The sequence below is a fragment of the Sturnira hondurensis genome, unplaced genomic scaffold (assembly GCF_014824575.4).
Source record: "Sturnira hondurensis isolate 20B ecotype Veracruz unplaced genomic scaffold, ASM1482457v3 Scaffold0011192, whole genome shotgun sequence".
Classification (NCBI taxonomy): Eukaryota; Metazoa; Chordata; class Mammalia; order Chiroptera; family Phyllostomidae; genus Sturnira; species Sturnira hondurensis.
The window spans coordinates 1,249,638-1,262,110 of NW_028083823.1; the positions used below are offsets into that span (position 1 = coordinate 1,249,638).

The following is a 12,473-nucleotide window of genomic DNA, read 5'->3' on the forward strand; positions in this document are numbered from 1 at the left end:
TCGTGGTGTATGATCTTTTTGATGTATTATTGGATGTGATTTGACAGTATTTTATTGAGGATTTTAGTGTCTATGTTCATCAGTGATATTGGCCTGTAGTTTTTTTTTCTTTGTTGTGTCTCTATCTGGCTTTGGAATTAGGATGATGCTGGCTTCATAAAAAGAGTTGGGGAGTTTTCCCTCCTCTTGGATATTTTGGAATAGAAGTAGTCAAAGAACTCCCATCATACAAAAGCCCTGGACCAGATGGTTTCACAGGAGAATTCTGCAAAGCTTTTAAGGAAGAGCTAACCCCTATTCTTCATACTCTTACCTTTTTTTTAAAAAAAAATTAATCCACAGAACCCCAAAGGCTACTGCAGCTACAAAGAAGGTTGTTATTATAATATAAAAGAGTAATCATCATAGGGAAATAACCTTCCAAGACTTTTACTTACTCCACCTTAAGATGCAATATAGTACAAACAGCAAGAAAACTGTACTTATTGTCTAATGTTCAGCTAAGGAGTCACATCCTACTATGAAATTATCTTTTAAAAGTCATAACATTTCAGCATCTTGGTTAAATGTGGGGACTGTGATACCAGAGTATCTGGATTTAACTTAAAGCTCTACCATTTACTAACTGTGTGACTGTGGTCAAAATATTTAGTTTGCTCATCTGTGATATTGGTATAATGATAGTTCATACCTAATAAGTTTTGGACATTATGGGAATGGATATGTATTATCATTAGATATATTTTTTCTCAAGTCCCTTAAGATATAGTTTTTCAGAAATAAAACATTAAAAGAATGAATCACCTTTACACCATTGATTTTTAAAGTATCTTATGACAAAAATTCTCCTAAATGTGGTTTAGAGGATGAAACAGCTATTACCTTTACCCTGCTGATCAACAGAAGGATTCCTTTTTTTAAAATGGAGATACTGCCTACTTCTTGGAAAAGCTGTCCACCACAGATAAACATTACTCAGTGCTACTGGGTGTGTTCAATGTGTAAATAGATTGTGGGAACACGAGCGACTGGTTTTTCAAGTTCTTGCTCCTAGCACTCCAAGAGGGTCAAGTAGTCCAGCATTCTACAGTTTAAGTGTCTCAAAGAAAACTGAGCTTCCAAAAATGTTCTAACCATCAAATTGAGGTAAGAATAGGGGTCTTCAGTGTGACTACCAATTTCTTGATTTTTGTATTTTTGTGTATTTGAGGGGTGGGGTTTGCTGTTGGGAAATACTTCTTTTACAATATAAGGAGAAAGGAAGGAATATACATAGAAGAGACATTTTGGTCATTGGACTTTTATACAGGTTTGATGGCTTGAGGAGGGAAATATTATTTTGTTACTAGCACTTAATTTAATCTACATATTGAAACATTGCACTAATCCCACTGAACAATGATTGTCTCCAGGAACAAATATGTATCCTAGTGACATATAGAAGTCAAGTTTACAGCAGAAGTACCATGTCACTTTGCCAAAATCCTCTCATACATCTATGTATGAGATAGCAGTCCTTTTGTTCTGAATTTCTTTCATTTCTTAGACAACTCATGTTTTATTTAGTGTTGTTGCACTGTTTTTTGCATTCAGTAGAATTTAATATGTTTAAACATTGAGTATGGGTATATATTTAGTAGAAGGATTGCTGAAGTCTGAAAACTATGGAATAATTTCGAGATAAATGTGTTTTTAACACCATGAGATGAGATGCTGTGAGTATGAATGAGATGAGATGTTGTGAATACATTAGAAATATATATCAGGTTTTTAAAAAATTCTCTTTAGTATATATTGTTTTAATTTATATCTTTTTTATTTAACTGAAAAATACATTGTTAACATAATATATTGAAATATATACTTAGAAAAAAAGAGAGTTATTCATTTAAAGCATTAAAAATGTGAACAGAAAACACTCCTTAAGATGATAATGTATTGAAAAATGCTACTCAAATCTAAGCCTCCTTAAAATGTCTCTTAAGCACAGGAATTGAGTATTTAATTTGTTGTTTTATAAGTTGTTTGTAAGTTGTTTAGACAACAGTTTAAACACAAGACTTATACTCCATGACTTAAGTACGTGAAGACATTTAATTGGACTTTAGTGAAATCCTTCAATAGACCCATATATTCATACACACACACACACAATTATGTATGGGCAACTATTATCTGGGGAAAAGATGAGAACATGTCTTTTGTTGTCAAATCATGTTTGTTCTATATACTTATTATTTTTTAAAATTCTCTGCCACAATCAGCTTGAGAATTAGCATGGTGTCGTTCAGTTCATTCAAGTTTGATAACGTCTTCTAATAGGTATACAGAATTAAATAATAAAATAATTATATATACCTCTTTGTGTCCTAGAGGCACATTTAGTATTTTTGTTGAAACTGCTTTCTTATTATTTAGTATGTTAAGGAAAGGAAAAGGAAATATAACTTTTATATGTAAAATGAGCAGTTTGTTTTGCCTAAGCTCTATTATACAAAGGCATATGTTATGACTATTTTGCCAGCATGTGTAAACACTTAGCTATTTGTCTTTAATACTTTCTAGTTTGGAATTTATTTGTAACTATGTTTTTGTGCATCCCATATGTTGCTTGTGTATGTGCTGTCACTCTCACATGTTCTCCAACCCACACACATTAACACATTTTTGATGATTTTATAGGAGTCTAACTTCTCTGCAACAGAGAAGAAACTTGGTTTCTGTCCTGGTTCTGTCTTTCTGTGGATAGTATCACCATTGCCTTTGACCTCTTTCCATATCATGCTTTATGCACATCTTTCATCATACCTAGCCCATAGACATCTTATTTTACCAAATATAACAGTAATAAAGCAGGTGGTTCCATTGCTTCCACCCCTTATAGAGCTGGCAACTGTAGTGGCTACCTTAAATTGTGAAAGATCATCTGGAAGTCAGGTAGAGTTCTTAAAGGTACAGAATCTGATAAATAGATACTGTACCAGGACAGGAAATTCACTTGATCTGGTTTCTCTCTCCTTTTAGCAAAAACACTTCTCTAAGATGAAGCTAACAAAACCTGTTCCTATTGCCTTACGACCCACTTTCTCTCTTTTAAAAGCCCTCTTTCTTTAAATTCACCTATGACATGATATCACCTTCATCACTTTATTGACACTGTAATTCCAAGGGTCACTTGTGCTGTTATTGGGATGTTTTATAGTACTCATTTATTTATTTATCCACTTAATAAATATTTATTTGGTGACAGCTATATATTGGGAATTGCTAGGCATTGAAGTTACAGTGGGAAACACTAAGTTAAGGTCTGCCTTTATGTAGCTCCAATTTAGTTAGGAAAGATGTTAAGTTACCCAAATAATTTTCAATTGTGGTAAGTGCCATGCAGGGTACTTTTCCAAATCCTTATCTTACTTGACCTCTTTGCTTTATGTGCCATTCACGATCACTTCCTACTTCTTGAGTTTTCTTCTTCCGTGTTATCCACCATTCTATTTAATCTATTCAAATACATTTCTACAACTTTCCCTCTTGTTGTTTTCTCTTTCTTAAGTGTTGGTTTCTCACAAAGTTTTAGCATTCGGCCCATAGACTATTACTTATTTTCTTTGCCTGTGACTTCTCATCCACCCATAGTTTTATTTATTTATTTTATTTTATTTTATTTTTATTCTCATCTAGGGGTATGTTTATTGATTTTAATGAGAGAGGAAGGGAGAGAGAGAGAAATGTCTATCAGTTGCTTCCCCGTATGCACCCTAACTGTGAATCAAACCCACAACCTAGATATGTGCCCTGACCAGAAATTGAACCTGCAACCCTTTGGTGTACAGGATGATGCTCCAACCAATGGAGCCACATGACCAGGGGAACCCATACTTTTAAACATCACCTCTAAGAGAATGCCTCCAAGATATCAATTTCCTAATCTTTCCATCTGGTATATATTTTCCCACTTGTATTTTCAAGTGTTACCCAATATTCATCATGGTTATAGACAAACTCACTGTCTTTTATGTTAAACCACTTCCTGTTTTATCCATGTTTCTGCTAATGACATTGATGATGTCCTAGTTTCTCACATTTGAAACTTTAAGGTCAATTTTGCTTCTAACATTTTTTTTGCATTCAATACAAAAAATACTGCTAAGTAAGTCCTTTTATTTTTTATGAGAATTTTTCATATTTTTTCATATATGCTTTCCCATGTACCTTCTCTATTGTTTTTTTTTCCTTTTATTTTCTACTTCCTCATTCTCTGCCTCAGTTTGAGAGCTACCTAGAATTCAAGATCTTGGTAAGACCCCACCTCCATCTGAAATACCATAACTCATGGGTATCTTCTTTTTAAAACCCTGGGAACAGAATCCTGTGAGTGCTAGCAAGAGCCCAGACTTCAGTAGCCAGACCCAGATTTATAGTGTTATTCCACCATTCACTGCCACCCATGTGCTTTATCTCTCTTTGAGCCTCAGTTTCTTCATACATAACTTACCTCACACAGTGGTCATGAGGAATAAATAAGATTATGGAGGTAAAATCATTTAAAACTGTGAAGTACTATATACATATTAAAGTAAAATTTGTTAATAGAAGAATAACTCAGGAGCAGGAAACAGGGCCCTGGGTCTGAACTGCTCAGGCAATGTAGTGTAGGGGTTGAGAGCATGGACTCTTGCCAACAGACTACCTAAATTTGAATCCTGGTTCTCCTACTTCCCAGCTGTGCGAAACTGGGAAAATTTAGCTTTTCTGTGAGTTTCCTCACCTATAAAATGGGGGTAATAATAGTTTTCACTCATAAGGAGTTTGTAGGATTAAAAGGGTTAATACATGAAAAATGCTTAAAAACAGTGCCTGTCACATAATTAGTGCTTTATAAGTGGAAATTGTGCTGGAAACCAACGGAGCAGCATGGGGGCACAGGGTGGGAGTGAGTTCTCAGAACTGAGTCATCTCATGAGGATCTGGTCCATCAAAGAAGCTTTCATTTAGAATGGAAGGACAGATAAAGTGCTTCTCAGATAAGATCAAATTTAAGGAGTTCATCATCACCAAGCCCTTATTGTATGAAATGTTAAAGGGACTTATATAAGAAAAAGAAGATAAAAAATATGAACCGTGAAAGGACAGCAAACTCACAATTACTAACAACCAAACCTAAACCAAAAGCAAACTAAGAGGACAGCTAGATCAGGAGTGGAACCATAGAAATGAAGATCATATGGAGGGTTAGCAACCGGGGAGTGGGAGGAGGAGAAGGGGTGAGAAGGTACAGAAAATAAGTAGCATAGATGGTAGGTAGAAAATAGACAATGGGGAGGGCAAGAATAGTAGGGGAAATATAGAATCTAAAGAACTTGAGACACGTGGACATAAATTAAAAGGGGGAAATGGTGGGGGAGGGGTGTGCAGGGTGGAGGGGAATGGAAGAGGGGAATTAGAACAACTGTAATGGCATAATCAATAAAATATATTTTTAAAAAACAGTCTAAAGAAAGATGGAAACACAGAGCCACAGAGTGGACACCTCTACCTGGCTGAATCCCTCAAGGTTCAGGTCAAAAATGATCCTTTCATACGGGACAGAACTGAGCAAATGCACATCAAAGAGGCATGGACATTCTGAGCAACTATTTGGGGCCCCAGGGGTAGGAGTAAAGATTTTTCAGACAGATTTTTTTGGTTAAATAAAAAATGGTAAGTAGTTTGTTCTTTAGAGACATTAAATATGTAGGTATATAGTAGAATCAAAATATCAGTATCCAAATATCTAAATGTTAAGAAACTAACTTAATTATCCTCTGTATTCTGGAAATCTCTTCCTTGAACAAATATGGTCTTACAGTAGTTTGGACTGTAAGGGACCTTAGAAATTCTATTCTTCTGAATTTATAGGATCATTGCCCTGAATGTGTATTTTTGTTAATACATAGTAGGTCGTTCTGGATGAGGGTTTCTTTTCTTGTTAAGAAAGGACAAACAATAATACTTCGAATGCTCCAGGGATTTTTCTAAAGTTTTAAATAGGAACGTATTTAATATTCAGAATAACCTCATGAGATAGATATTATATATATATATATATATATATATATATATATATATATAAAATCTCATTTATAAGGAATAAACTTAGGATAATATAGATAATGCATTATTCATGGGTAATTGAGCCACGTTTCAAACCCATATAGCACCAGAGCCCATATTCTCAAACATTGGGCCTTAACATCTTAGCACCTCTGTGTGCTAGGCTCTGGTTAAGTGAGCAGGTTTTAGAATGCTGAGACACTCTTAAATGTTGCAGCTCCAGTTTTCCTTGACAACTGGTATTACAAGTTTGATAGATTTTTAATAATATTTAAAACTTCTTACATAAGATTTATACTAAGTGTTCCAATATCTGTACAAGAAAAATCCAATTTTTCTTAGTCATTGTTTTGTATGTGAGGATCAAAGACCTCAAATAGTGATGCTAGACAGTATATTATACTCAAAATTGGCAGCCACTTTGCACTGTACTTAATTGTGGCTTCTAACTATGGGGATACTCTTTTGAGTGTGTGTTAATTTCCACCTTTGTTTTTGCTAATGTTTCAAAAGTGCAGGCTTAATATTTGGAGTTGCCATTTTGTTTCCTATTTTAACTTCTTCATTTAAGTGTTCCTTTCCCTTAGGTTTTTTCTTTTTTAAAAAATATTTTTAAAGATTTTATTTATTTATCTTTAGAGGGGAAGGGAAGGAGAGAGGGAGAGAAATATCAATGTATGGTTGCCTCTCGTGTGTCCCCTGCTGGGAACTGGCCTGCAACCCAGGCATGTACCCTGACTGGGAATTGAACTGCGATGCTCTGGTTCACAGGCCCGCACTCAATCCACTGAGCTACACCAGCCAGGTCAGGTTTTTTCTTTACATTCTGTATTATCAGTTATGAAATAATTAATAAGCTTTTACTTTATTTTATTCTTCACTGAATGAAAATATTAAAATCAGACTTAGCTTCACTGAACCCCTTAATAACCTTATCCATTTCTAAGTATGAATAGGATCATCTCTTAAAGTTTATTGAAGTTTAATTTAGCAGTGCTCAGTCCTTGTAACAGTTAACTTATTCTGGCTAATTTGATTTAATCTTTCTAACCAAATGCCAGGAAATACTTTGTTCCTACACTAAGAACATGTCCAGTTCATTTAAGGGTCTGGTTCATGTAAAGAGACTTCAAATGGCATATTCATTTTGATGTTGTGCAGTTAGAAAATATTTCCAAGAAAGTATCAGGAGTTGGAGGGAAATTATGAAAATGAATTAAAAACCAATTAAGCTACATTTCATTTTAAAGCAAGTAAAATCTTCAAGAGTAGACAATTTAATTTTTAAAATTATTTAGCAATTATAGTGTATTCTATAACAGAAGTGGTAGATTTCACTTGAGATGGAGGTGTGTGTGTTTGTGTGTGGAGAAACTATACTTGGAACAAAGCCATCAAATAATGATGTTCAAGAGTTCAAAAATAGACTTTAAATCTAAACATATTTTATTGGGATTGTAAAAATGGAAGTTCAACCACAGCCCACTTGGTAAACACAGACCAAGAGAGATTATATCAAATATATTCATTTAATTCAAGTACAGAGTATAGATAAATCCATATATCCTCCCAGTTTTCTATCTGTCTAAAAACTATATAGACATATATAGTTTTTAGTCTTGTGGCATGGAATTACAGTAAAATTTGTATGCGATTAATTTTTTGAAATTAGTTTTATTTAAAAAAATAGTATGATATCAAGGATGCATTTTCTAATAACGTACTAAGGGTCTAATGTGAATAGGCATTTTTTTTCCAAATTTCAACAAATAATGGTAAGTGAAGACGTCCATGTCTACAAACAAATGTATCATTAATTTGCATGTTTTGACTGAACTAGGTATGTATTAAAACACATTTTGTAACAAAGAATCATTGTTCTCTAATTGAGAGACCAGCCCAATGTAGCACAGTCCTTACTATGGGAAACCACCACAACAAAAAACACTGGGGTATCCTATTTCCATTTCCCATGTTCAAAAAGGAAGAATTTAAGCTGCTTCAAACCAATCACAGATGTAGTCTAACTTTGTTGGCTATTTCTGAGTTTGTGCTCTATGCACAGGAAAGTTGTTTCTAAATCAGTTATATACAACACACCAACTATTGATTTTCTCTCAAGTGAATTCCAGTTTGACTCTCTCATTACTCTTATAATAGTTATATGTTTGGCTTTATACTTAAGCACAATAGAATGTAATTAAATATTAACATGAGTAAGATCTGCAGAATAGGCTCCTGAACAATTAAGATAAAATCCAGTCATATATTTGATTAATTCTATTGGAAAAACTTTTAAAAATATATTTTATTTATTTATTTTCAGAGAGAGGAGAAGGGAAACAGAAAAAGAGGGAGAGAAACCTCAATGTGTGGTTGCCTCTCACACACCCCCTCCTCACTGGGGACCTGGCCCATTACCCAGACATATGCCCTAACTGGGAATCAAACTGGTGACCCTTTGGTTTGCAGACTGGAACTCAATCCACTGAGCCACACCAGACAATGGATTGATTATATTGGAAAAACTTTGAAACCTGGGTGAGCAAACATGGAATGTAAGTCCAATATTGCCACTAATAATAATAGTAACTGCTCAAATTTTGTGAGGATTTACCATGACCCAACTTCTTTCCTTGTAACCAAGATGCTACAGATAACAAATTTCAGAGCCTGGATTTGAATCAGAGTTCCTGCTGTGTGCCAGGGTTACCTTGGTCAAGCTAAGTAACTTCTTAAGATGTCTCCCTGGAATATTTTTTTTCCTGCTGCTCCAATTTCTACCCTTCTCCCTGGTTCACAGGCTCATCTAATCCGTACTGATGTCTCTGGAGCTGTTGCCCATCTGGCCTTTTTTCTGTTCGTTCAATGGTTGGCATCCTTTCTATGACCTTTGTCAAGGGGCTCTGTGTTCTTTGGACCCATCATCATTATTCAAGGCTCTTAGGTTCACTGGTCCCCTCAGGACTTCCCATTTCCTCAACTGTTCCAACTCTCCCTCCCTAGATAATCTCCTGAGGCCATGCTTTCAGTCACCAAGTAGCATCAGGCCCTTCCTAAATTCATTTCCTTCTACCCATTCCACACCCTGACCACTGCTGAAGCCTTTATTTTCTTTCTTAGGGAAGGCTGTTCTGATGTCACATCCTACATCCTCTCTGTTACACTGTCTTATAATAAAATTCAATTTTCAGATATCAAGGCTTTGTTCTTGGTAGAAAAAACACTTAGTCTGAGGAACACTAAAAGGAAAAGAAAATATTCAGGATCACCTCATAGTATGGTTCCCAAACTCTATGTGGTAAAGAACCAGTTTCATGTTTTCAGTTTATCAAACCACCTCAAACTAATACTTTTGCAAAATTCAACTCACAATGACACGAGTGCACTGATTACATTGTTATGTCATGTTAATGCCAAATCCTATAAACATTTTTAAGTACCCTCAATTTTGTACATGTCTTGTCTCAGAACAGTAACTATGAATTTGTGAATCAACATCAGTCCATGAACCACATCAGAGTAGCACTTCTGAATTGACCACCTTTCTCAGGAACAAGAGGATCTACATTCACTGCAGCTCATCTTTCATTTTTCAGGTGTACCTGCATGGCCATCTTTGTACATCCTTTGGTATGGACAAAGGTGCATACTCAGCCCAGCCCTGGCTGGTGTGGTTCAGTGGATTGAGCACTGTCCTGTGAACCAAAGGGTCACTGGTTTGATTCCCGGTCAGGGCACATGCCTGGGTTTCAGCCCAGGTCCCCAACAAGGCATGCATGAGAGGCAACCAAACAATGATGTTCCTCTCCCTCTCACCCCTTTTCCCCTCTCTAAAATAATTTTTTAAAGGTGCACACTCAAAAGCAGGACTGGTGGGCATAAAATTGACCAAGGTAAAATTTTGTGTGCATGCATGGATGGATGGATGGATGGATGGATGGATGGAAGGGTGAATATTTAGATAGTTTTCTGTGAACATCACACTCACCCCAAATTAAAAAGCTATATTGTTAAAAATGGCCTGATGGCTCCAGTTCTACCATTTGTTCTTCCAAACATTTACAATGTTTATTATTTATGAATGTGTGTTTGTGGAGTTAAGAACAAACTAGTTTTCACCAAAAGTGGAAATAAATGTAGTTATTACTGGAATTTTAAAAACACACATATACACTTGTATGTTATATTATGTTATATATACATATACACACATATGCATATAAGTACATATATAGTAACTAACTCAAAGAATTAATGTGAGGATTGAGTGAGTTCATACATGTTAACCAAGGCCTTAAAACAGTGTCTGGCATTTGTATATAAATACTACATGTTTGTTGTCATTATTGCCATGAGTCATAAGAAATAGCATTTATGACAAATATAGTAATGCAGCAGGAAATATGCAATCCAATATAAAATATAATACACCATGAATAATAAGAACAGATGTGATTTGTTATGACTTGGATAACATAAATTATATAATTATTCTTTTTTGGCTGTGCATTTGATGTCTGGGGAATTCCATCACTTCACATGGGTAAAGAGTGTGTGAGAGGGACTGTGCTAGGCATCTTACATTAGCATTTCCTTTTGATCCTCCCAGAAACCCTATGATGTGGGTATGGTTATTGCCACCTTACACAAAAAGAAACTGAGGTTCAGAGAGGTTAGTACCTTAGTTTCTGTTACACAGTAAGTGGCAAAGCTGGGATATGAACTCAGAGCTCCCTGACTCCAAAACCTGACTCCAAAATCTCCCAAACCTGGAGTCCTTGCAATTCTCTACTTGATATCTCCATTGGAAACATATGGGAAGCTTTAAAAATACAGCACCTCTGCCCCAAATTTTAAAAGCCCTGATTTTTAAAAACAAACATTTATTGCCATAGACTGCATGTACCACACAATTCACCCATTTGGAATGTACAATTCTATGATTTTAAGTATATTTACAGGTTAAACACCATCACACATTCTAATTTTTTATCATTTTTGCCTTGGGATGGGCAAATTGAGTTCCTGGGGTCTTACCTTCAGGGCCACAGATCCTATAGGAATTCTTTAATGGACTTCAAAAGGTTTGTGAACCTTTTCTAAGATCTAGTTTTCATTGTATTCTCTAAAGAGATTGAAATACAACCAAGATAGTATTTAAGAAACTCTACACTAGTATGTTCTCAAACTTCAGAGTGTGTACTCTGAACTAGGGGCTTTTTTTAAAATGTAGATTCAAATTTAGTAGGTCAGGGGTGGGGTTAGTTCTACTATCATCAGTTTGATTATAGGAATACTAACATTGGACCTCAATTAAGTGTAACATTATTTGTTCTAAAATCCCATTTTATATCTGTGCTACAAAAGTACTATACTCATTCATTATCATATTCTACATTTTATCAGTAAAATATTTGTGGACATTTGTTTTCTCTCTCGTTATGTAAGTATCTACCAAATAGCCATGATTTTGCTTCTTGTACTAAAGGACATAATATATTTACTGGCTGGCCCTTAAGAGAAAAAGTTTGTCATCCCCTGGTATAAACAATGTTATAAGGCCACCTTTGAGGAACATAAACATTTTTCATTTTATTGTCCACAGTTTCTTGCTGCATTTGGCAGGCATGATATTACAAATTAGACTTATAGGAATCTTATGAGGGGCAGCAAGGCTTGCTGTATTTGTGTATAATTCCCCTTCTAGAAGAGAGGTCTGAGCAGGTGAGGGTTGACATCATGTTTAGTTTAAAAATAGATCTTCTTACGTTTGCAATGAGGATTTCCACCAAGGATCCAGTGTCTTCTCAGCTAGTTTATGTCAGTAAGGCTTTGGAAGTCATTTACAAGCCATATAGAGAGGTCGATTAATTGGGATTGAATGTCAGTTAAATGAAGTTCTAGGGAGAATACTGCATCTTCTTACACCAACATTCAAGCTGTCTTACAATGTGGTTCATATGTCGTGAAGACATTTCTGCCTATTTTTTAACACTTAGACTCTTTTTAAAAGGACTACTTTGACATCTTTGAGCTTATTTTGACTCCTGGGGAAAGGATAACACTAAACTCATGCTAGAACATGCAGGACTCTTCAAAATTCTGCAGGCCTCAAATGATCTTCTGCACCATAAATTCTACTGTACAGCTTCCTCTCAGACATTTATCTCAATATATACTTTCCTTTGGTCTTGGTCAATGACAGCTTTAGATTTCCTAAATAATGGCTGATTTTTTCAGTCTATCTATCAATCTATCATCTGTCTATCTTTTTATACAAGAGGTTGTCTATTCTTAACACCCACCCTAACAATTTTTTGTTACCACAAGGCCCATAACTGCAGTCAGATGTTAGCATCCTCCAGGGGCACAAGTAC

General features: G+C 35.3%; 1 protein-coding gene across 3 annotated transcripts in view; it reads left to right on the forward strand.

Annotated features, from left to right (window-relative positions):
• The first annotated feature begins 1,059 nt into the window (after positions 1–1,059).
• SYTL5 (synaptotagmin like 5) overlaps positions 1,060–12,473 on the forward strand; it is a 132,489-nt gene continuing 121,075 nt past the window's right edge. For all 3 annotated transcript variants that reach the window (XM_037059559.1, XM_037059561.1, XM_037059560.1), the window contains exon 1: positions 1,060–1,146. The gene's annotated coding sequence lies outside the window, so the exon portion shown is untranslated. The remainder of the gene's footprint in view (positions 1,147–12,473) is intronic.